This window comes from Neoarius graeffei, chromosome 1 (assembly GCF_027579695.1).
Source record: "Neoarius graeffei isolate fNeoGra1 chromosome 1, fNeoGra1.pri, whole genome shotgun sequence".
In the NCBI taxonomy this organism is placed as follows: domain Eukaryota; kingdom Metazoa; phylum Chordata; class Actinopteri; order Siluriformes; family Ariidae; genus Neoarius; species Neoarius graeffei.
This window is the reverse complement of record NC_083569.1, coordinates 65066709-65093538: the sequence shown is the minus strand read 5'-3', so window position 1 is coordinate 65093538 and position 26830 is coordinate 65066709.

Genomic DNA, 26830 nt, shown 5'->3' with positions numbered 1-26830 from the left:
GGTGAGATCAGGGGGCTCGGCAGGAGACACAGGAGAGCTAGAGAGCAGACAAGAGGCATGGCATGCAGGGCCCCATTCCACAACCTGGCTTGTTACCCAGTCTATGCGAGGGTTGTGGTGAGTAAGCCAAGGAAGGCCTAGAATAACTGGGAACTCAGGTGAAGGAATCAGGTGCAGGGATATTTCTTCCTTGTGACCTTGAGACTGGAGGAAAACTGGAGAAGTAACTTGGGTGACTCTTCCATCACCTAACGCTTGGCCATCGAGGGCAGACACAGACAGTGGGACTTCAAGAGGTGCAGTCGGAATATTGATGCTTTGGGCGAAGTGAATATCCATAAAGTTCCCAGCCGCCCCTGAGTCTATCAAAGCTTGACAAGAGTGGACAGACTCACCCCAGGAGATGGAGACCGGGATGTAGATTCCTTGGCCAGGGAGTCCGGGAGAGAGGGTAGGCCCCGTCACAACCCTCCCTCGGCTGGACGGGGCGGTCCTTTTCCCAAGAGTTCGGGACATGATGCTCGGAAGTGACCAGGCTTGCCACAGTAGATGCAGCACTTGTCCCTCCTTCTGCGCTCCCTCTCAGATGCGGAGAGGCGAGTACGACCCACTTGCATGGGTTCTGGACAGTCACTGAAGGAGGTAGACGGTCTCCAGGTAGAGGTAGGGAGGCTGGGGGGGCTCAAGGCTTGGTGGCGTTCTCTCATCCTGTTGTCCAGACGAATAGCATGTGAGATGAGGGTTTCGAGGTCACTTGGGCATCCAATAGAGGCCAGACCGTCCTTGATGGGGTCAGACAGACCATGGTGGAAGGCTGACACCAGGGCAGTCTCGTTCCATCCACTTACTGCTGCGAGTGTTCGGAACGAGATGGCATAATCTGCGACGCTTCCTCCTTGCCGGATGGACATGAGCTTTCGGGCTGCGTCGGTACTGATGTCTGCCTGATCGAAGACCCGAAGCATCTCTTCAGAAAACAGCTGGAAATCAAAGCACTCAGGTCCCTGTCTTTGCCAGATAGCAGTAGCCCAGGCTCGCGCCTTACCAGCTAATAAGGTGATCACAAAGGCAATCTTGCGGCGATCCGTAGTGTAGGTGGTAGGCTGAAGCTCAAAGGTGAGTTGACACTGGGTAAGGAACTCTCGGCACTCACTGTGCTTGCCGTCATACCTCTGTGGTGCAGGAAGGCTGGGTTCGCGAGGTGAAGAAGGCAGCATTGCAGGAGGCACTGGAGCAGGAGTGGGAGCTGGATCAGGAGCAGGAACTGGATCAGGAGCAGGAACTGGATCAGGAGCAGGAGATGCAGGCAGAGATGTCAGCTGTGCCAGGGTTTTCCCAATTTGCTGAAGCAGTTCCTCGTGGCGAGCGAGGGCCTCACGTTGGCTGGTGAGCGTACATCCATGAGCGTCCATGGTCGCTCCGAAGCGTGTCAAAGCTGCCATAATTCCCTGAAGGTTGGCCGGGTAGACAGTTGAAGCAGCCTCTGCTGAGTCGGTCATGACGGAGTCTTTCTGTTAGGGTTTTGCTGGGATTCGAACCTGGTTCGTTGGTGTGATAATCCAGCAAACCCCCACTAGGCCACCAGGGGGATGACTCAAATGCAGAGGCGTGAGGCGGAAGTAGAAAAAGAATCAAAAGGTTTATTTAAACTATATACACTATATACAGGGCAAAACAAAAGATAAAAAAAAAACCAAAGAGTATAATCCAAAAGAAAAGCAAAGTGCAAAAATACAAAAGCTAAGAAGATCAAAAAACACAGTACAAAGGAAACTGGAGATAAACATAACAGCACAAAGACTCCGTGACAAGAGGACTGAACTCAGGGGTATAAATAGACAAACTAATTAAGGACACAGGTGAAGATAATTAGGCAATTAACACAAACACAAGACACAGGAACAGTGGCGGCCTCTAGAGGCCAAAATAAACACGACATGAAAAGGAAATAACAGCGGCCTCTAGAGGCCAAAACAGTCCTAGTCCTAACACCCGGCCAATAGAATCGGGCAATTATTCAGGCTAGTGTCTTATGCTGCCCTAGGTGTCCAGCCATGGGATTAAAGTGAGCCGCCTGGAATACCAATTCCCGACGGCTCTTTGGAATTAAAAGCTGCATGACTCGCTCTTTCGTCTGAGTGTCCTGCGTCACTCGGTATAATCTATCCTTCATAATAGAGAAATAGGGGAAGGATGGGGTGGCGTTCGGCGGGAGCGTTTGACCATCGATTACTCTCACTTGGTCAAACGCATGTCGCAGAGTCTCGTCTCGCGATTGTTCTAATGGGAAATCCGCGAGGGATTCCCCAATAGAGAGAGGAGGAGCCGGCAGCTCCTCACTCTGACGCGGAGGTGATGTCGATGGCTCTGCGACAGCTGCTCCCACCAAAGCGACCCCAGGACCTCCCCCTGTCAAATGGCAGGACCCACTCTTTACTAAGCATGTCATTAACCCCCGAAATCCCGGCCAATCAGTCCCCAAAATCAAAGAGTGGGTAAGGCGAGGATTAACCGCCGCCTTCACTATAAATTTTTCCCCTCTGAAGAAAATGTGGACCGACACCAAAGGGTAGCTGTGAACATCCCCGTGCACACACAACACCTTCACCCCCTGTGCTTCCCCCAATGCCTCGTTTTGCACCAGGCTTTGGCGAATTGAGGTCTGATTACAACCCGAATCCACCAACGCCTGATATGTAGCCCCTTGGATACTCACCGGTATGCGATACACTCCGGCCTGATCGAGGGCGGCCTCTGGCGCGTCGGGGATCCAAACCACCGCGCCCACTTCCATTGCCGTGCACTGTTGTTGAAGGTGGCCCGGCTCCCCGCAACGCCAGCAAACCGGCCCGGGCTTTCCCTCTGCACCGGTGTTCTGGGGCTCACTCACCTGAGGGGGGGGGAGAGACAGACACAGAAGGGAGAAACGGGAGGGCACCGCAGATGCGGCGGGCCGGCTGGGGTGGAGCCGGCCCCCGTCTCCGCGGTGGGGGAATGGGGCGAGGACGGGACACAGAAGGAGGGGGAGAGAGAGAGAGAGAAGAGGAGAGAAAGGTCGACATCGTCTGCTGTCCTGCTGCCGGAACAGCCGCCAAATGATCCTCCGCCAGCTCGACTGCCTGATCCAGCGACGCCAGGCGGTGGCACTGGACCCACTCCACGGTTCCTGCTGGTAAGCGGGCGATGAATTGTTCCAGCACCACCTGGTCGATGATCCCCTCGGCATCGTGGTCATTGGCCCTCAGCCACCGCCAGCAGGCATCCCGGAGCTGCTGGCCGAACGCGAACGGCCGGCCGACTTCCTCCAATCGCAGAGCGCGGAAGCGCTGGCGCTGTTGCTCCGGCGTGCACCCCACATGCTGGAGGACGGCCCGGCGGAGGTCTGTGTAGGCCAGCCGGCGGTCGGCAGGGAGCTGTAGCGCGGCCAGCTGTGCCTCTCCCGTTAGGAGGGGGAGGAGGCGCGCCGCGCGTTGCTCCATCGGCCACCCCGAGGCTTCTGCGACCTGTTCAAACAGCATGATGAACACCTCAGGGTCGTCCTGCGGGCCCATCTTGATGACGGTGAGGGGAGACGGGCCCGCGGCCGGAGCGCTGGTGGACCCCGCCGACGCGAGGAGGTGCCGGAACTCCTCGCGGTCTTCCTGCTGGGCCAGCACCAGGGCTTCGAAGCACCGCTCTTTTTCCTTCCGGAGTGTGATGAGTGCCTGGTGCTGGCTTTGCTGGGCTGTGGCGAGGGCGTGGACCAGGTCGGCGAACGGGGAGGATTCCATGGGGCTGCTTGGTTGGTGCTCCACTCTGGATTCCCGGGTTTCGGCACCACTGTAAACGTTCCCTACGTGTGGGTGGAGCACAGAGGACGGCAGGACAGAGATCGGGGTAAATAACGGCTTTATTGACAAACTTTTCAGTCTAACAATCGGTATACTTTTAACACACACAGAGACACACATGCACTAGCGTCTCGTTCAGGGATCAGCTCTCCTCTGCTCTCAGCTCTCCCTCTTAAATCGGGCGCGGTCACTGGGAAGACATACAAACACAGGTTAATTGCTCTCAGGTGTAGTGATTCTGACACTTACCTTCCCTGACTCCGCCCTCCTGTCACAGACCGGCGCTTGACCACGCCCCCGCTCCCACAATCCCCTGTCCCAGAAAGAACATGCCACAATGGAAGAGTACATTCAAGAAGCCCTTAAGCAAGGAGTATTTGCGAACTTTTATCGTCGGTTCATTAGGGGCTTCAGTACAATAGCCACCCCTTTAACAACCTTGCTGAAGAAGGGACCGATGCCCCTGCAGTGGAACCCCATGGCCAAGGAAGCATTCCAACATCTCAAGCAGGCCTTCACCTCTGCTCTGGTCCTCCAGCATCCAGATCCCACTAAACCTTTTATCCTAGAAGTGGATGCATCTGGCACTGGAGTAGGGGCAATTCTGTCTCAGTGCTTTGGTGAGAAACAGAAACACCATCCTTTAGCTTTCTTCTCTAAAAAAAACTCTTCTGCAGAGAGGAACTATGACTTTGGCAACAGAGAACTGCTTGCCATTAAACTAGCCCTTGAAGAGTGGCAGCATTGGCTAGAAGTGGCCACTCACCCTTTTGTTATCCTCACTGACCATAAGAATCTTGAATACCTCAAGAAAGCCAAAAGGCTAAACCCTCCCCAGGCCAGGTGGGCACTATTCTTCACTAGGTTCAATTTCAATATTTCATTCTGCCCTGGTTCCAAGAACCCCAAAGCCAATGCCTTATCTCAAAGTTGTGGTTCTGCGCACCAAGATCCTGTCAACCATCCCATTCTCCCATCGCCATGTTTTGTACAGTCCATCACCTGGGACCTAGACAGAGAGAAAAGGAATTCTCAACTGCAAGCTCTTCCCAATAACCTCCCACCTGGTCTACTGTACGTGCCCAAACAGTTTCGAGGTCGACTAATCATACGGGCCCACTCATCACCCACCACAGATCATCCCAGCAGTCAATGCATGCATCAAATGCTGAAAAACAAGTATTGGTGGGAGAATATGCTTCCTGAAATAAACCAGTTCATTGCATCTTGTTCTACTTGTGCACAGGCTAAAGTTCCCCTCCTGCCAGCAAGTTGTGCCCCCTCCCCACTCCTCAGAGACCCTGGTCCCATATCAGCATTGACTTCATCACTGACCTCTCTCCCTCAAAAGGAAACACAACCATTATGGTAACCATTGACCATTTCTCGAAAGCTTTTAAGCTCATCCCTTTACCTGGCATCCCAACAGCATCCCAAACAGCAGAACTCCTCTTCCAGCATGTGTTTAGATACTATGGTATCCCAGAGGATACAGTCAGTGCTCTCAATTCATTTCTCGCTTCTGGACCTGCTTCATGGAGAGGTTAGAGGTATCAGTGAGTCTTACATCAGGCTACCACCCTCAATCTAATGGTCAAATTGAGAGAGCCAACCAGGAAATCGGCTGCTTCCTGAGAATTTTCTGCATGCACAACCAGGGGGACTGGGCACATTTTCTCCCATGGGCCGAGTCAAAACTCACTCAGACACTCTACAACACAGTTAACTCCATTTCAGTGCATACTTTGCTATCAACCACCCTTGTTCCCCTGGGATGATGCACCAAGCCAGGTACAGGCTGTGGAGGATTGGTTCACATGCAGCCAAACAGTATGGGAGGAGGTTCACCAACATTTGGAAACAGTCAATGCTAAGTATAAAGAATATGCAGACAAACAGAGGAGACAACCCAGACTTTTCCCCAGGTGACAGAGTATGGGTGGCCACAAGAAATCACAGAGAGCCCAACACCTGCAGAAAGCTCCAGCCATGTTACATTGGGCCATTCAAGGTATTGCATCACATTAATGAAGTTTCTTACCACCTAGAACTCCCCCCTCACAGCAGATTATCTCCCATGTTCCACATCTCCAACTTGAAACCAGCCATCCTGGGCCCCCTTGCCGAAAACACATCAGTTCAAGAACATCCTGAACACCTTTTAGAGGGTGAGCTCATCTACCAGGTAAATAAGATCCTCAACTCTAGCCACAGAAGAGGGCAAGTCGAATACCTGGTAGATTGGGAAGGTTATGGACCTGAAGAACAACACTGGGTTCCTGCCAAGGACATTCTAGACTCTCTCCTCACGCAAGAGTTCCATGCCCTACACCCACACAAACCTGCACCATGAGGTAGGGGGCATCCTCAAAAGATTATAGCTCCCAGAGGGAGCTCCTCAGGGGGGTTCTGCCAGTAAATCTGCTGAGAACACACAAACTACAAACATGGACACTCAGAACTACAATCACCAAGAACCACAGTGCCCTCTGTCACCAGAGTACTAATTACAGCTGCCATGCAGCTTCCTAATTAGCTCTCCCCCTACTTAAGCCACTCTTTCACACCACTCCAGTGTGAAGTATTGTTTTGTTTCATCCAGTCCATACCAAGCCTTGCATTTTCTGACTGTTTCTCGATTTTCTGACCTTTGCTTACCTTATTTCATTTACGACCTTTGTCTTGTCTATTCTATGTTGTTTGCCGATCGCCTGACCTTCGCTTGTTTCCTGACCTCGCCTCCAGTCTCTCATTTTGGCTTCTTCTACAATCTCCTTCCCTGCTCTCCTCTGCACATACATTCATAAGTGCCTGCACTCTGACATACAGTATATGACTGCATAATCCCTTTATAACAACTGAGAAACCTACATAATCATTTATAGAGGCCTCTTTCAATTAAGCAGTCATTAAGATTATTTGGTTAGTACTGATCTTTACATTTACATTAATAAAACTTAGTAAACACCCTTATCCAGATTGACTTGCAGAAGTTCTTTGTGGTCACTTTTTTTTTTTTTGGACAGGTTCACTAAGTGCTAATTCAAGTCAAACTAATACACAAGTCAAGTGAAGCTTTTTTTTTTTTTTTGTATTGATATAAGATTATTACATTCTCCAGAGTGATGTACACTGGAACATCATGGCAATTGAATTTACAGTTCTGTGTAGTTCTTGCTCTTCATATCATGACAGAGTGTAATGTAAAACATGAAGATCAAACTCTCTTGTGGTCATTAAAAATAAACATAACTGTCATATGTTTTCATAAATAAATTAATAATACATTTTAATAAATTTTCATGTAGATTTATGTCAATTGTCTTGAACGGCTTATGCAGGTGTTATACAGACCTGTGAACATTGTCTAAACACAGACCTGCAGCTGGGTTTTTTTGTTTTGTTGTGGGGGTTTTTTATTTATTTATTTTTTATTAACATCCTCAACTCTACTAGGAACTAGACACCAGCCAACAGTTGGCTGCTATATTGGTATTTAATCATCTGGTATCAGCAACTAACTGGAGCCAAGTGAATGAGAAATTGAGCGCATTGTAGGAATGCAAAGCAGGTCACAAGGAGCAAGTAAATTATGCTCCTTTATTGGAAAATATCCAGTTATTTGGATGCATGCATATGAATGGTGTGGTTATTGTGAACACCTTCACATACTGAGTCTTGTCAAATTCCCAAATATTCAATATCAAATTGATTTACCTAACCATGTGACCTTTATTAAAGGTCTTGCAAAATCTCTTTCCTCTTGTCCAGTATGGTAACTTTGAAGAAAAACCTCAGATCTGTGCACATACTATATATATATATATATATATATATATATATATATATATATATATATATATATATATATATATAGAGAGAGAGAGAGAGAGAGAGAGCCCTGTGATGACCTGGTGACTTGTCTGGGGTGTGCCCCGCCTTTCACCCATAGTCAGCTGGGATAGGCTCCAGCTTGCCTGCGACCCTGTAGAACAGGATAAAGTGGCTAGAGATAATGAGATGAGATGAGATGAGATGAGATGTTGTATATGTGGTGGCATGGTGGTGTGGTGGTTAGCACTGTTGCCTCACAGCAAGAAGGTCATGGGTTCAAACCCAGTGGCTAAAGGGGGCCTTTCTGTGTAAAGTTTGCATGTTCTCCCTGTGTCTGCATGGTTATGCTCTGGTTTCCCCCATAGTCCACAGACATGCAGGTTACTGTACGCTAACTCGTGGCTCTAAATTGACTGTAGGTGTGAATGGTTGTTTGTCTCTGTGTCAGTCCTGTGATGACCTGGCTTGTCATCACCAACTTGTCCAGGGTGTACGTCACCTCTCACCCATAGTCAGCTGGGATGGGCTCCAGCTTGCCTGCGGCCTTGCACAAGATAAGCGGTAATGGATGGATAGATGTTATATATGTTATGGCCAAAGCATTTCTTCCATATAGGGCCACTGGATGATTTTATCAGTAGTTACTAAGCGATGTATTTTCCATACTGCACCTAAGAGACAAGGTATGGAGCCAAAACTTAATATAATCCATTCATGAAATAGTGGTTTAAACTTTTTTTGCACTTATACAATTGAATGTACAATGAGAAGGACTCCCAATGAGAAGTCCTGCTGTATTGCAATAAAAGCTATTGCCACAGGCTTGCTGAGCAGTTTGAGCTTTCTCTCCCCCTCTCTCAAAATCAATAAGCCTTTAATTGATTGAGAATGAGTCATCAGTGGTTTGCAGGGCAACACAACCAGTGAGTCTTTAGACAAAGCATTCATAAAGTAGAGACCCATAGTGGGAAAGAAAGAATTTGCTGTGATTACAGGAGATACGCAGAACCTTTATTTTTAAATACATTTCTGAGTGGATAGTATCTTCATCCCTGACTCTTCTATGCTGCATAAATGGGAATATATACAGTATTTTTGAGAGTTAAAATCAACCACAAAGTTGGCATTCGAGCTGTCCTGCTGAGCCAGCCAGCTCTGAGTGCGTGACATCACAGCAGCAACCAGTTTTAAGGCTAAGGGCTTTGACAGCTATAGACCAAGGCCTTTGACAGCTATAGACTAAAGCCAGACTCAGCAGGTGAGAGTGGTTGCAATGATCTCTTCGTTCGGATTTATTGGAGATTCTTCAGATTCCTCAGATAGTGATACATCTGACTGTGATAGTCCTGAAACTGGAGTGTGTGTACATGCTACTGCTATACATGTAGAACCGTATCAGTTCGAACCATTGGAAAGTGAATCCAATACTAACACGTCAGCCACTGAGACCCCCACCTTACAAAATAAAGCCAGAGAACAAAGCCATCTAGAGAATTGGATGGAATTGAACTGACAGTCTCATGTGACTCTCATTAAAACAGGATAGGCGTTATAACTTATGCAATATACATATACATGCATACATTTTCACTGATAAAACGTAAAAGGCTAATTAAATAATCAGATGAACTGAGACAATCATATTCTGAAGCAAATTAAATTATCTTATATTGGTAACTTAAATACACAATACAAGTTACATGTATTAATCTAAATGCAGGTAAACAATGAGTGTTGTTGTTATGTAACCAAATGAGAGTCGCATCTCAGTGTTTCCCACAGACCAGGTAGCAATTTGTGGTGCTCCACTGTGCCGATGAGGGAATTGTGCGCGGTGGTGTCGTGGCGGTCGGTGGAGTCGGTCATTGGGGTGTATGGCAAGTGTTTACAGCAGGCGGTGTTCAAACACACAGTATTTTTCTTCAGAGGCACCTGCTGGGACTATTTTAAAGCTACAAGAAGCATTTGAGATTATTCAGTTCAATCTAAATTCTTTTAAGTTCTTTAAGAGAAGACAGCTAAAACAATTTTTACCAGAACCCTGCCTGGTTTCATTCCTCGACCCAACTTTACATTACAGGGCAGGCCATTAATTTGCTGGGCTTGATGTTGGTGGAAAACCTGTCTTTTAAATTTATGAAAATTACTCACCAAAATTGAAGTTAGAGTTTAGTTTTTACTAGAGTTGCACCGATTGCAATTTTTTGGGCCGATTCTGATTTCCCATGGAGTGTGACCTGCCGATACCAATTTTGGCCGATTCCAATTTCATTTTTTCAAACCACTTCACAGCACACACAAAGACTATTTTCTTTTTATCTTTTCTTTAATAGAACATTCTGCCAGATTTTCAGTAATACATTTTCAACACCTCAAAGGTTGAAAGCAAACAAAAAGACATTGTTCTTTGTAAAATCTTTCTTCATGTTTGGTATTAACATATTAATTCCTGAAATAGGAAATTCACACAAACATTTTTTCTTTTCCCATACAATATCTGGTACAAAAACAACTTCCCCCTCGTATTATTTGCCTACTGCTATGGAACACACATTCATAAGCCTATTTAGATCTGAAAACTTATGCCTTATAGAACAACCCATTTCTTCATTCAGTATCAAAATACAAAAATAATTTCCAGTCATACTTATACCATAGCCATTCTATCATCTTTGTCAAATGTGTATTTGTAATTTCCAATGGAATCAAGTGCAACCAAGGTTGTAAAACAAAGACATTTTTCTCTCTCTCTCTTTGTACAAATCTAACTAGATGTTTGGTAATAGGCTAACGTATTAATTCCTGTAATGGGAAATTCACACAACCACAAACATTTTCTTCTTTTCACATCCAATATCTGGCACAAAAAAATCACTATATTTGGATATCCAAATATAGTGGTGTTTTGTTTTTTGTTTTGTTTTTTGTTAACGGCGCACGCGCCAGAGCTCGTTAGGCGCGCAGGACTGACACTGTTCTGCGCAAGCACAACACAATCGCACTAGAAAGCGTGTTCAAGCTGCCAGTGTAGCTGCAGTCTTTTTAGTTGCAAATTACGAGTATTTCCACTTTCATCTCTATGTGATACACAAGTTTTGATCGGCAGAAAATCGGCATATTTTAATTTTGACCGGCCGGTCGCCGGTCATGGCCGATCACGTGAAAATCGGCCAATTCCGATCGGCAGCCGGTCAATCGGTGCATCTCTGGTTTTTACCTTAGTTTTTTTGCCTTTTTGGTGGCAATCTTTCAATCATTCTTTAGTTGACATTCAAGGAATAAATTGAAAAAAAAAAGCTGGAGGTTTTTATTTTAAATATTGAACTCAACACTTACCTCAACCAATACTAAAATGAAATAAATAGTATAATGTAACAAAATAATACTAAAATAAAATATCATAATTAGATGTAAGAAACCACTTAAGGTAACACCAAGGCAACTAATAATGAAAAAGCATTACCCTAATTGGTGCAAAGCCTGCATGTCCTATCAGAACATTTAATTCTGTGTGGCTTCCTGAAAAAAAACTCAAGTGCCCTATCGTAAGGGAAGTCATTGCTGAAGCGGGATAAAGCAATAAGGCCGGTTCCTCGCGTCAAGCTGCTACTGTATGCATCAAAATTGGTTTATAGCCTGACTCAGGGATGTCCGTTTCATGTAAGCCAAGAAGGCTATGATAAAGCTCATCACCAGCACGATGTAGGCTAGCTTTTAAAATAAGGGGTCGGTAGGCGAATCGGGAAGGCTGCGTTATTTTTAATTAGCCTAACAGGCCACTTGCAGTCCGGGTATATGCGCACCGGCAGGCCTGTGGACACGCCTCTCTGTGTGTGGGTGTGCGTGCGCGTGTGAACGAGAAGAAAGAGCACTATGAATGAATGGAACGATACGCAACGGAATTTTTTTTTTCAAAATCGCGAGTCTGATTGTGTGGTGATAGGAATCCATTGTGTGGCGCTGCGCCACACAATGGTCTATGTATGTGAAACCCTGGCATCTTACCCGTCTGTGTTCTCGCTTCTTGAAGGCCGATCTTGTGGCCAATTGTTTTGAAACAATCTGACTTTCAGTTCTTCGTTCAGTTCTTCGTTCATTTGCTTCTTCCATGTAGGGCGAGATATTGCTGCTGAGGCAAGCATATCCAGTGGAGAAATCCGATGACTAGTCCACTCATTCTCCACTTTCTCCATACTGAGTACTCCGCCATTACTGCTCGGCTCACACTCCAGGAGAACTGGTGCAACTGAACTTACTTTCCTTTTCTTGTAGTTTTCTTTTCCTTTAATTGTTGGCACTGCACCATCTTTCAATACAGGCTTATAGCCAACGCTCCTCAACAGATCAGAGGTTTCGTACGAGTTATCAGTAAAATGTGCCTGTGAATTTCTCACAAAACGCATCCAAATCTTTGCAGTTTGAACATTCTTGGGCTATGAATGCAACATAAATCCATCTTCTGTCGTGTTGCTGCACCTACCAGCAACACAGCTATGTGGCATGGTGATAAATTAGCTCAAAATGGAGGATCAAAGTTGCAGTCAGCTCTGTGTTTTAGTATAGTGAAAATGGCAATGAAACTGATAGCCTTTCTGCTGTGATGTCACAGATGTCAAGGTCATTCATTCAGACCGCTACCTATATGAATAATTTTAATTGTAAAAATTGCTATATTAGATTTATTGTTAACGCTTAAAACTATTCCTATGCCATTCTTGAGGTCTCAAGGCATTTATAAACAAAAAGTGAGGCCATGGTTCTGTGTATCTCCTTTAAAGATTTAGGAGAAATTTGAATCTCTGCTGCAAAGCTACTACTTTTATTGGGAATTTACTAGTTTAGTGTTTGAAAACCTAATTGCTTTATTTCCTTTGACATAGATAATCTATTGAGAACTTAATAGATCAGGATGCCTCAAATTAAATATTTGTTCATTGATGGATTCTCAAAACATGTATTGTGGGATGATTTAAATTGTATGTGACAAGCTAGGCTTTTGCATGTTCAAACTTAACTGTATTTGAAATAAACCAGAGCTGTCAACAAATGAGATCAGAAATAAGTTGACAGGTTTTTCTTTTTCTACTGCCAAAACAATCAGCAATCAGAGTAAATAATACCTTTAATGTTGTCTAATCCATGACTAAGTGTGTAACTGTATTCTAGTATTTTGGTATTCTGTTTCATCAAAATGCCATGTATGATCTATTAGTACGAAAACTCTCTGGATTTAGATTTTCAGGTAGGATAGAAATAATCAGCTTCTGAAAAACAAAGCAAGAACCATAAAGTACCATAAATTTTCACATTGCTACACATGCACAATCTCTGTTTCTTTTTAAATGTTGAAGTGCAGTCAGAGAACTCATCTTTTGGTAATTTACATAAAACCTTTTACTGGCACGTGTCTCATGGCCCGATTAGCAAAGGGTTTATTTTGTATTCACCACCACTGGAATTAATATCTGAGCCTGGCAGAATGTCACTTAGGCTTGATAAATGGGAGAATGTCTCTATAAGATATTGCTCTCTCTCTCTCTCTCTCTCTCTCTCTCTCTCTCTCTCCTCTTTGCTCTTTAAATGGCATTTTAAAAAATAATCTCACCCATTTGACAGTTTATGAGTTTTCATTGAAAGGTTATCAAAGGTTGTATTGATAAAGAGTCATCTTTAGGTGCTTAACTAATACAAGTTTTGCAGAAGTATTCTACTGTGTGTAATTTTACAAAGCATTGTTAATTTGATCATTTATCTATAATATTCATCTGTGGGACATTAAGGGCACCAGTGCTGTGCTTAAATGATATGAGGACACAGTGTGATTTCTCAGCCTAAGTGTTCACATATAATTCAGAATTTAATGCCACAGATGGATTTGAAATGGTACATTGAATTGGATGCATAATAGGTTCGTTACGTTTTTATCCTGTTCTACATAAGATTTTGGAGGGATCCGTTTGAGAAGAAATCTGATTACAGTAGCTTAATTAACCATATAAACGAAGGTATAAACAAACGGTTATAATGACTAATGCAGAGGACTCTATCATGGACTCCCAGAAAAATGTATTTATGAATGAATGAATGAATGAATGAATGAATTTATTTTTTATTTCGAACATGTATAAAAAAATGTATGTAACTATTTGTACATACAAAAGAAAGAAAATGAGAAATTAAAAAAAAAAATAAAATAACATAAACAGCTAAAACATTACAAAACACCGCACATTGTTCGAAAAAGGAGTGGGAAGAAGTACAATACTTTTTTAATTTCCCACCCCTTTTTAACTACCCCGAAATCCAAACTACATTAATACACCTATAAAAATATATACCATATATACACTTCATGAATATCTATATAAATATATAATTACAAAAACAAATATATATTACATACCATATATACACTTCATAAATATCTATATAAATATATAATTACAAAATAAATTTATACTCCATACCATATATACACTTCATAAATATCTATATAAATATATAACTACAAATATATATATACTTCATAAATATCTATATAAATCAGTGGCGGCTGGTAGTCTTTCAAACAGGGGAGGCTGGTCGGTTACGATATTTCCAGATTTTAAAAGAAAAAAGAAAAAACACATCAATTTTGCCCATACTCTTGCCTCTGATCTGGCTGATTGTTGGCAGGGTCACAAACTGTGAAATAACAGGTTCTTTTGGCCCATTAGCCTACTGTCCAATATACATGATGGTGGTGTTGGGAGGGGGGTATATTTTAACATTTTATATTTTAAAATTGTGGCATGTTGTTTAAAAATTGATCATTATTGGGGGCGTCGTGGCTCGGGTGGTTGGGGCGCCGTGCCGTGGATGCGGGCGACCCGGGTTCGATTCCGGCCCGGGGTCATTTCCCGATCCCTTCCCGTCTCTCTCCCGCTCGTTTCCTGTCTCTGCACTGTCCTGTCCAATAGAGGTGCAAAAAGCCCAAAAAAAAATCTTTAAAAAAAAAAAAAAAAAAAAAAAATTGATCATTATTGAAAGCAGCTCGGCGGCACGGTGGTGTAGTGGTTAGCGCTGTCGCCTCACAGCAAGAAGGTCCTGGGTTCGAGCCCCGGGGCCGGCGAGGGCCTTTCTGTGTGGAGTTTGCATGTTCTCCCCGTGTCCGCGTGGGTTTCCTCCGGGTGCTCCGGTTTCCCCCACAGTCCAAAGACATGCAGGTTAGGTTAACTGGTGACTCTAAATTGACCGTAGGTGTGAATGTGAGTGTGAATGATTGTCTGTGTCTATGTGTCAGCCCTGTGATTACCTGGCGACTTGTCCAGGGTGTACCCCGCCTTTCGCCCATAGTCAGCTGGGATAGGCTCCAGCTTGCCTGCGACCCTGTAGAAGGATAAAGCGGCTAGAGATAATCCGCTTTAAGCCACTTTATCCTTCTACAGGGTCGCAGGCAAGCTGGAGCCTATCCCAGCTGACTACGGGCGAAAGGCGGGGTACACCCTGGACAAGTCGCCAGGTCATCACAGGGCTGACACATAGACACACACAACCATTCACACTCACATTCACACCTACGGTCAATTTAGAGTCACCAGTTAACCTAACCTGCATGTCTTTGGACTGTGGGGGAAACCGGAGCACCCGGAGGAAACCCACGCGGACACGGGGAGAACATGCAAACTCCACACAGAAAGGCCCTCGCCGGCCCCGGGGCTCGAACCCAGGACCTTCTTGCTGTGAGGCGACAGCGCTAACCACTACACCACCGTGCCGCCCATATATTTTTGTAGTTATTAAAATTATGTTACTAATTACTGGCCACTGATGAGGACAAACGCTTTGTTTCTCAACATAATGTGCATTGCACGTAGACACTCTTGCCTTTTATTTCAAGTAATGAAAAGTAATGGCTGTATTTCCAATGTGAAAGCGCAGTGCTGGGCTGACCGCTCGCCATCGCTGTGTCTTCCGATTGAAAGAGCGCGCAGTAGGCGTGGCCTACCTACGTACGTTGTCTAAATCTACTCTGATTGGCTTACTGTGCTGTTGTCTCGTGTCTCCCCGCCCCACACTAAAGCAGAGGAAAGAAAGGCTGAACAAGCAACGTGCCAGATGAGAACAGCTTTAATAAAGTAACGCATCATATTTTATTGTAAGTAACGGGAACGGCGTTATAACGATGTAAAAAGTAATTAGTTAGATTACTCGTTACTAAAAAAAGTAACGCCGTTAGTAACGCCGTTTATTTCTAATGCCGTTATTCCCATCACTGGGTAAGACACAGCCAACTTTTTCCAGCCCCGTAAAGTAACCCCAACCGTGGCACGCAATTCATGTTACAAACGAGGGGAGAGCAAGTCACACTGAACACCATATCAAACGCACAGGGCATTGAATCATTTCATAACCACAACGGCTTAATAACATTGTGTTTCATATATCTGATTGAAGCTAAGAATATTCACATTAGCCCGCAATCATATCCCGCCGTTTCTCGAGTGGTGTGTTCTTCTCTGCTTTTCACACTGGACAGTACGCACGCACGCACAACAAAAGTCCGGCGCATTGCATTTTGCACCTGAATAGTTGCAGACTAAGGAAATGTTAAAACTGTAAAAATGTTGAAATGATAAAATGAAATGGTTGTTGACCGGTTGAATGGTTTTTGAATACCTGTCATTTAAGGGTTGGAGTGAGTAGAGACTGGGATAAGAGAGGTGGGTGTGTGTGTGGGTTGGCCGGGGGGGTTGTTAGGGGGGGCCCATTCAGAGCATTTTGTCCCGGGCCCAGCCAAAGCTGTCAGTGGCCCTGCCCGTGATATAAATATATAATTACAAAAATAAATATCTACTACATACCTATCCCTGTAAATATAAATATATAAACTATCCCCATAAATAAATATATACCACATACCATATACTAAGTTAGTTCTAATATAACAATCAACCCTATTCTATTTATAGATTTATCCCTCATCATCCTCTGTCATCATCCTCCTTCCATATGCTTGTTTAAAAATATTTTTTTTTAACTTTTTTTAAACAGATTTATATTTGCACTTGTTTTATTTCTGTCTCCAGTCTGTTCCATAAAGTCACCCCACAGCTCGATACGCACATGCTTTTCATATTTGTTCGAACCTTTGGTTTTTTAAAATTTAGGTCTCCCCTTAGATTATATCCCCCCTCTCTCTCACTAAACATTCCTTGTATATTTTTTGGCAATAGATTATTTCTCGCTTTGTACAGTATTTGTGCTGTTCTGAATTTGACCAGATCCATAAATTTCAACATATGTGATTTTATGAATAGTGAGTTTGTGTGATCTCTGTATCCTGTTTTGTTTATTGTCCTTATTGCTCTTTTCTGTATTGTACATATCGGCTGCAGAGTGGTTTTGTAGGTGTTTCCCCAGACTTCAACACAGTAAGTCAGATATGGCAAAAATAACGAGCAATATAGAGTACAGAAAGATTTGCAATCAAGAATATGTTTTGTTTTCCACAGAATTGCCGAGCACTTTGCCAGTTTTGCTCGTATGTATCCTACATGAGGTTTCCAGCAGACGTTATGATCCAAAATCACACCAAGAAATTGAATTTCCTGTACCATTTCTATCTTAGTATTGTCTATTATTAATTCTACATTACAATCTATTTTGTGTCTCCCAAACAACATGATCTTTGTTTTGCTTAGATTTAATGATAATTTATTTTTGCCAAACCATAATTTTAGTTTATTTATTTCAGTTGTGATTGTCTCCAAAGTCTGCTGCAAATTCTCACCGGAACAAAAAATATTGGTGTCGTCTGCAAACAAAACAAATTTCAGTATTGCGAAACTCTACATATGTCATTGATATATAATATGAATAATTTCGCACCTAATATTGACCCCTGTGGTACCCCACATGTAATGTTCATGAAATCAGATTTATGGTCACCTATCTGCACAAACTGGTGCCTGTTTCTTAGATAGCTCGACAGCCAGCTCCACCCAACTCCCCTAACACCACACTTTTCTAGTTTACTGTTAGGGTTTTGCTGGGATTCGAACCTGGTTCACTGGTGTAATAATCCAGCAAACCCCCACTAGGCCACCAGGGGGATGACTCAAATGCAGAGGCGTGAGGCGGAAGTAGAAAAAGTATCAAAAAGGTTTATTTACAATATGCACAAAAAATATCCAAAAAGTAAAAATACAAAAACGCTCAGAAGATATAAGGGAAAAAATAAAAAATCCAAAAGTACAAAACAAAAGCCAAAAAACAGAAAAGAAAAGGCAAAAATACCAAAGCTCAGAAGATCCAGAAAACACAGTAACTACTAGGTCCAAAAGAAAAGCAAAATGCAAAATAAAGAACACAGTACAGAGGAAACTGGAGATAAACATAACAGCACAAAGACTCCGTGACAAGAGGACTGAACTCAGGGGGTATAAATACACAAACTAAATTGAACACAGGTGAAGATAATCAGGACTAAACAGGCAATTAACACAAAACACAGGAACAGTGGCGGCCTCTAGAGGCCAAAATAAACATGACATGAAAAGGAAATAACAGCAGCCTCTAGAGGCCAAAACAGTCCTAGTCCTAACAGGACCCCCCCCCCAGGAGCGTCTCCTGACGTTCCCAGGGCGATCCGGATGGGCCGAATGGAAGTCCCGACACAGTTCTTTATCTAGGACATCCCAAGCAGGAACCCAGCAGCGCTCCTCAGGACCATAGCCCTCCCAGTCCACCAGATATTGCAACCCGCCGCGGACCCGGCGGGAGTCAAGCAGGCGATGCACAGTGAACACAGTCTGCCCCTGGAAGATGCGGGGGGGTGGGGGGTTCCTAGGGGCAGGGGCATACGTAGACGTCAGTACGGGCCGCAACAGGGAAACATGGAAAGTGGGGTTGATCCTCAGAGTCCGGGGCAACTGGAGCCGGTAGGAGACAGGGTTCACCCTGCGCACCACCTTGAAGGGGCCAATGTAGCGAGGAGCAAGCTTGCGGTTCTCCACCCACAGCGGAAGGTCCTTAGTGGACAGCCAAACTCGCTGCCCAGGGCGGAAAGCGTGTGCAGGTCTTCTATGGCGGTTGGCCTGAGTCTGGTTGGTTCTGGAGGTCTGTATGAGGGTCTTCCTGACCTTGCTCCAGGTCTTGCGACACCGTCTCACATATTGGTTGACCGAGGGCACCCCCGTGTCCTCCTCCTGGTCCGAGAACAGAGGTGGCTGGAACCCGAATTGGCACTGGAATGGCGACAGCTTGGTGGCCGATGACTACAGGGTGTTGTGGGCGTACTCCGCCCATGGCAGCCAGGTGCTCCATGATGTCGGGTTATCCATAGCCAGGCCTTGCAGGGTGGTTTCCAGGTCCTGGTTGAGCCTCTCCATCTGACCATTGGACTGTGGGTGAAACCCAGAGGAGAGGCTGGCAGTGGCTCTGATGACCTTGCAGAACCCGTGCCACACTCGGGAGGAGAACTGGGGCCCTCGGTCTGAGACGATGTCCTGTGGAAGACCAAAGACTCGGAAGACATGATTAAACATAAGTTTCGCTGTTTCAAGAGCAGAGGGGAGTTTGCACAGTGGTATGAAGTGGCAGGCCTTGGAGAATCTGTCAACTATGACCAAAATGACCATGTTACCTTGTGACTCAGGGAGACCTGTGATGAAGTCGACTGCCACGTGGGACCAGGGACGCCGGGGAATGGTCAGAGGATGCAGGAGACCCTGGGGACGCTGTCATGGGTTCTTGGTTCTGGTGCAAACCTCACAGGACAGGACAAATTACCTTACTTCCTTCTCCATGTTAGGCCACCAGAAGCGTCTTTTCAGGAAGTCCAGGGTCCTCCGAGCTCCCGGGTGGGCAGTGAGAGGGGAAGAGTGACCCCACTGGAGAACCTTGGCCCGGGCTTGATGTGGGACATACAAGAGGCCCGGTGGCCCCGTCCCAGGACCGGGGTCCTGGCGTTGGGCTTGTCGGACAGCCTCCTCAATACCCCAGCGGACAGGGGCCACAATCTGGGACACAGGGATAATAGGCCCGACTTCATTCTCCCTGTTAGTGGCAGAGAACAGCCTGGACAGTGCGTCAGGTTTGGTGTTCTTGGAGCCAGGGCGGTACGAGAGGGTGAAGTCAAACTGACTGAAAAACAGGGCCCACCTAGCCTGTCGAGGGTTAAGTCTCTTGGCTTGCTGGAGATACTCCAGGTTCTTGTGGTCAGTCCAAACCAGGAATGGATGTTGTGCTCCCTCCAGCCAGTGCCTCCACTCCTCAAGGGCCAGTTTGACCGCTAGCAGTTCTCAATCCCCCACATCGTACCGGGACTCCGCAGGACTCAGGCGGCGGGAGAAGTAAGCGCAGGGGTGCAGCTTTCCTTCTGAACGTTGAGAGCGCACCACGCCGACACCACTGTCCGAGGCGTCCACCTCCACGATGAATGGTTGGGAGGTGTCCGGGAGGACCAGAATGGGTGCTGTGCAGAAGTGGTCCTTGAGGTCTTTGAACGCCTTTTCCGCCTGAGGAGACCAGCCATAAGATCCACCTGTCCCTTTGGTGAGGTCTGACATGGGTGCTGCTACAGAACTGAAGTTCCTGATGAACTTGCGGTAGAAGTTAGTGAATCCTAAGAACCGCTGAACCTCCTTAACGGACTTGGGAGTAGGCCAGTCCTGGATGGCCAGGGTCTTGGCAGGGTCCATTTGGAGTTGGCCTGTCCATACAATAAATCCCAGAAAGGAGACCTCGGGAACATGAAATTCGCATTTCTGGGCCTTGGCGAACAGATTGTTCTGTAGCAGCCTCTGGAGAACCTGGCGGACATGGTGGTGGTGCTCCTGCATGGTCTTGGAAAAGATAAGGATGTTGTCAAGGTAGACAAAAACGTACAGGTTAATCATGTCCCTTAAGACGTCGTTGATTAGGGCCTGAAAAACAGCTGGTGCGTTGGTGAGTCCGAAGGGCATCACCTGGTATTCGTAGTGCCCAAACGGGGTGTTAAAGGCAGTCTTCCACTCGTCTCCCTGTCGGATACGGATGAGGTGGTATGCGTTCCGTAGGTCCAACTTGGTGAAGACGGTGGCGCCTTGGAGCAGGTCGAAAGCAGTGGATATCAGCGGAAGGGGATATTGGTTGCGCACAGTGATCTTGTTCAGGCCCCTGTAGTCAATACATGGTCGGAGCCCCCCATCCTTCTTGCCGACAAAGAAGAAGCCGGCACCAGCAGGTGAGGTGGAGGGTCGAATGAACCCAGAGACCAGGGCGTCTTTGAGGTATTCCTCCATGGCCTTGCGTTCTGGCTGAGAGAGGGAAAACAGTCTGCCATGAGGAGGGGTAGTCCCAGGGAGCAAGTCGATGGCACAGTCATAGGCCCGGTGCGGAGGAAGAACGGCGGCCCTGCTCTTGCTGAATACCTCCTTGAGATTCCAGTACTCTGTGGGAACTTGAGATAACTTGGTGAGATCAGGGGGCTCGGCAGGAGACACAGGAGAGCTAGAGAGCAGACAAGAGGCATGGCATGCAGGGCCCCATTCCACAACCTGGCTTGTTACCCAGTCTATGCGAGGGTTGTGGCGAGTAAGCCAAGGAAGGCCTAGAATAACTGGGAACTCAGGTGAAGGAATCAGGTGCAGGGATATTTCTTCCTTGTGACCTTGAGACTGGAGGAAGACTGGAGAAGTAACTTGGGTGACTCTTCCATCACCTAACGCTTGGCCATCGAGGGCAGACACAGACAGTGGGACTTCAAGAGGTGCAGTCGGAATATTGATGCTTTGGGCGAAGTGAATATCCATAAAGTTCCAAGCCACCCCTGAGTCTAACAAAGCTTGACAAGAGTGGACAGACTCACCCCAGGAGATGGAGACTGGGATGTAGATTCCTTGGCCAGGGAGTCCGGGAGAGAGGGTAGGCCCCGTCACAACCCTCCCTCGGCTGGACGGGGCGGTCCTTTTCCCAAGAGTTCGGGACATGATGCTCGGAAGTAACCAGGCTTGCCACAGTAGATGCAGCACTTGTCCCTCCTTCTGCGCTCCCTCTCAGATGCGGAGAGGCGAGTACGACCCACTTGCATGGGTTCTGGACAGTCACTGAAGGAGGTAGACGGTTTCCAGGTAGAGGTAGGGAGGCTGGGGGGTCTCAAGGCTTGGTGGCGTTCTCTCATCCTGTTGTCCAGATGAATAGCATGTGAGATGAGGGTTTCGAGGTCACTTGGGCATCCAATAGAGGCCAGACCGTCCTTGATGGGGTCAGACAGACCATGGTGGAAGGCTGACACCAGGGCAGTCTCGTTCCATCCACTTACTGCTGCCAGCGTTCGGAACTAGATGGCGTAATCTGCGACGCTTCCTCCTTGCTGGATGGACATGAGCTTTCGGGCTGCGTCGGTACTGATGTCCGCCTGATCGAAGACCCGAAGCATCTCTTCAGAAAACAGCTGGAAATCAAGGCACTCAGGTCCCTGTCTTTGCCAGATAGCAGTAGCCCAGGCTCACACCTTACCAGCTAATAAGGTGATCACAAAGGCAATCTTGCGGCGATCCGTAGTGTAGGTGGTAGGCTGAAGCTCAAAGGTGAGTTGACACTGGGTAAGGAACTCTCGGCACTCACTGTGCTTGCCATCGTACCTCTGTGGTGCAGGAAGGCTGGGTTCGCAAGGTGAAGAAGGCAGCATGGCAGGAGGCACAGGAGCAGGAGCTGGATCAGGAGATGCAGTCAGAGATGTCAGCTGTGCCAGGGTTTTCCCAATTTGCTGAAGCAGTTCCTCGTGGCGAGCAAGGGCATCACCTTGGCTGGTAAGCGCATGTCCATGAGCGTCCATGGTCGCTCCGAAGCGTGTCAAAGCTGCCGTAATTCCCTGAAGGTTGGCTGGGTAGACAGTTGAAGCAGCCTCTGCTGAGTCGGTCATGACGGAGTCTTTCTGTTAGGGTTTTGCTGGGATTCAAACCTGGTTCGTTGGTGTGATAATCCAGCAAACTCCCACTAGGCCACCAGGGGGATGACTCAAATGCAGAGGCGTGAGGCAGAAGTAGAAAAAGTATCAAAAAGGTTTATTTACAATATGTACAAAAAATATCCAAAAAGTAAAAATACAAAAACACTCAGAAGATATAAGGGAAAAAATAAAAAATCCAAAAGTACAAAACAAAAGCCAAAAAACATAAAAGCAAAATGCAAAATAAAGCACACGGTACAGAGGAAACTGGAGATAAACTTAACAGCACAAAGACTCCGTGACAAGAGGACTGAACTCAGGGGGTATAAATACACAAACTAAATTGAACACAGGTGAAGATAATCAGGACTAAACAGGCAATTAACACAAACACAAAACACAGGAACAGTGGCGGCCTCTAGAGGCCAAAATAAACATGACACGAAAAGGAAATAACAGCGGCCTCTAGAGGCCAAAACAGTCCTAGTCCTAACATTTACTTAATAATATACTATGATCAATGGTATCGAATGCTTTTTTTAGGTCCACAAATACTCCAATTGCTATTTTTTTATTGTCTATACAGTTTGTGATTTCCTCTATTAGTGCCATTAGTGCCATCAATGTTGATCTGTCCGTTCTGAATCCATATTGATCGTCCGTAAGGAGGTTGTGTTTTCAATGAATTTGTCTAGTCTATCTGAAAAAAGTTTTTCAAGCATTTTGGAGAATTGGGGGAGTAAAGAAACAGGTCTGTAGTTTGTGAAATGGTGTCTATCTCCGGTTTTAAACAATGGTATTACTTTTGCAATTTTCATTTTGTCTGGAAATGTACCTGATTGAAAAGATAAATTGCAGATGTGGGTGAGTGGTTTCACAATTCCCTCAATAACTGTCTTTACTGTTAACATGGCTATATCATTCCAGTCTGCAGAGGTTTTGTTTTTACATTTTCTTACAATTTGCATAATTTCTTCATCATCAGTTGCAGTTAGAAAAATTGTACTTGGATTTCTGTCCCCCATATCTTCTATGTCCCCACATTGTGTTGTCTCGGGTACCTTTATTTTTGCCGCTAAATCTGGTCCCACATTTACAAAGAACTGGTTAAAACCATTCACCACATCCTCCATATTATTTATGGTCTTGTCATTTTCAGTGTAGTACTCCGGGTAATTTGTAGTTTTGGATCCATTTCTCACAATACCATTTAGTACAGTCCATATACCTTTAATATTGTTTTTATTTTTCTCCACTAATTTATTATAACAGTCTTTCTTACATATCCTCATAATATTAGTTAATTTATTTTTATATTTTTTATATTTTTCCTCTGCCTCTATAGTTCGATGCTTTAAGAATTGTCTGTATAATATATTTTTCTTTTTGCAGGCATTTTGTAGCCCCTTGGTGACCCACAGACTATTTGTATATTTATGTATATTACTGTATTTCTTCATAGGACAATTTTTATTATATAGTTCACTGAATATTATTAAAAATTCCTCATATGCTTTATCAACATCTTTTTCTTTATAAACTACATTCCAGTCCTATATCATTAAGTCATTTTTGAGTGCAATCATGGTTTCTTCAGTTTTCACTCTTATATATTTATAATTTTTAGTATCCTTTTTCTTGCTATAATTACAGTGATATACATTAAAAATAGGTAGGTGGTCACTGATGTCTGTTAATAGTAGTCCACTCTCTATATTATTTTCCAGGATATTAGTAAATATATTATCTATTAAAGTGGTGCTGTGAGAAGTGATCCTGCTTGGTCTGGTAATAGTTGGATACAGTCCCCTACTGAACATTGAGTTAATGAACTCTTCTGTCATTTTATGTTTCTTATGATTTAAGAGGTTAATGTTAAAATCACCACAGATGTACATGACCTTCTGTGTTGATTTTATAAACATACTTTCCATCCAATCTATAAAAACTTCTATGCTTGATCCAGGAGATCTGTATATACAGCTCGCCGTTATATTTTTCATTTTTTCACAACATATTTCTACTGTACTACACTCCATCCAATCACCAAGAGCTACCGTCATTTTATTATTAATTTTATATTCCAAACTATTATCAACATATATTGCCACTCCCCCTCCTCTTTTGTTCTTTCTGTTGATATAATTAAATTCATACCCGTTTAGCTCAAAATCTACTCCCATCTCATCATTGATCCAAGTTTCTGATATGGCTATTATATTGAATAGAGTACTGAACTGACTGAGATATTCCTTCATCTCATCTCATTATCTCTAGCCGCTTTATCCTGTTCTACAGGGTCGCAGGCAAGCTGGAGCCTATCCCAGCTGACTATGGGCAAAAGGCGGGGTACACCCTGGACAAGTCGCCAGGTCATCACAGGGCTGACACATAGACACAGACAACCATTCACACCTACGGTCAATTTAGAGTCACCAGTTAACCTAACCTGCATGTCTTTGGACTGTGAGGGAAACCGGAGCACCCGGAGGAAACCCACACAGACACGGGGAGAACATGCAAACTCCGCACAGAAAGGCCCTCGCCGGCCACAGGGCTCGAACCCGGACCTTCTTGCTGTGAGGCGACAGCGCTAACCACTACACCACTGTGCTGCCCATATTCCTTCATTTTATGGAAACTGGCATACAGACTTCTGGTATTGAAATGAATAATTGATATCTTATTTCCTTCTCTGATCGTTGCATTGTATTGATTTTCAGGGTAATACCGGCAGCTGATATTGATGTTGCTGAAAAGATTATTTTCCGGATCAATATTATTTTCCATATCTTGTGTTTTATGCTCAGTATAAAGGAAAGTGTCCAGTTCTTGTGTCCAGTGTCCAATCCTTGTGTCATGATTGTAAGTTGCTTTGATTGGCTCCCTCAGAATTTGTCCAGTTCCCCAATATCTTGGATGACCAGGATCTTGGCCTCTTCTGGAGATCCCTTCAGCTTTATGAATATTTTGCAGTTTTGTGTCCAAGTGTTTTGGATTTTCCCCTGTTTCCTCAGGAGTCTCACCTTTCTTGCAATGTCTGCATTTTTTTTGGTTAAGTGCTCATTTAGAAAAATGTCTGAGCCTTTCAGTTTCCTCCCTTGCTTTAACAGTTGTATTTTATACTTTCTGTTGGCAAATCTTATTATTAAAGCCGGTTTGTCTGTGTTGCTTCTCCATGGGAGAGGGTGGCATGCTTCAATGTTTGAACTTTTTACCTCTATCCCTTTGGAGTGCAGGAATGCTATCACCTGTTGCTCCACAGAGTTAGCATCCTCCTCATTCTGCTCCTCTCCGTCTCCTCTCGCCACTGCTCCAGCATATGACCAGGGTTTCATCTGCAGTCCGGTCACAATAATGTTATTTATCCAGGTGTACTGCTCCAGCTCCTCCACTCGGTTCTCGAGAAAGGTGATCCTCTTTGCCTTCTCCGTGTTCTGCAGCCGCAGAACTTTGACCTCTTCCACCAGGTCCAGGATGGTCTTCTGCTGCATCCTGACAGCAGAGATTTCCTCACCCAGAAAGTCGAGGGATTTTTTTGATGTCCTCAATCTCCTTGACCGTAGGAGCTCTCTTCGGGGGCATTGCATTTGTTGTTATTACGCAGCCTGCAGGTAGCTCTCAGCCCGCTCCCGTGCAGCCTCTCAGCCCGCTCTCGCGCAGCCTTGCTCCTGCACAACCTCTCAGCCCGGTCTTGCGCAGCCTCGCTCCCGCGCAACCTCTCAGCAGAAATCATATCAGGTAGAAAACATCAGTGCTTAAAGCACATACACAGAGCCATGGCCATGGCCTCACTTTCATTTATAAATGCCTTGAGACCTCAAGAATGGCACAGGAATGGTTTTAAGCATTAACAATAAATCTAATATAGTACAACCCCGATTCCAAAAAAGTTGAGACAAAGTACAAATTAAAAATAAAAATAAAAACGGAATGCAATAATTTACAAATCTCAAAAATTGATATTGTATTCACAATAGAACATAGACAACATATCAAATGTTGAAAGTGAGACATTTTGAAATTTCATGCCAAATATTGGCTCATTTGAAACTTCATGACAGCAACACATCTCAGAAAAAGTTGGGACAGGGGCAATAAGAGGCTGGAAAAGTTAAAGGTACAAAAAAGGAACAGCTGGAGGACCAAATTGCAACTCATTAGGTCAATTGGCAATAGGTCATTAATATGACTGGGTATAAAAAGAGCATCTTGGAGTGGCAGCGGCTCTCAGAAGTAAAGATGGGAAGAG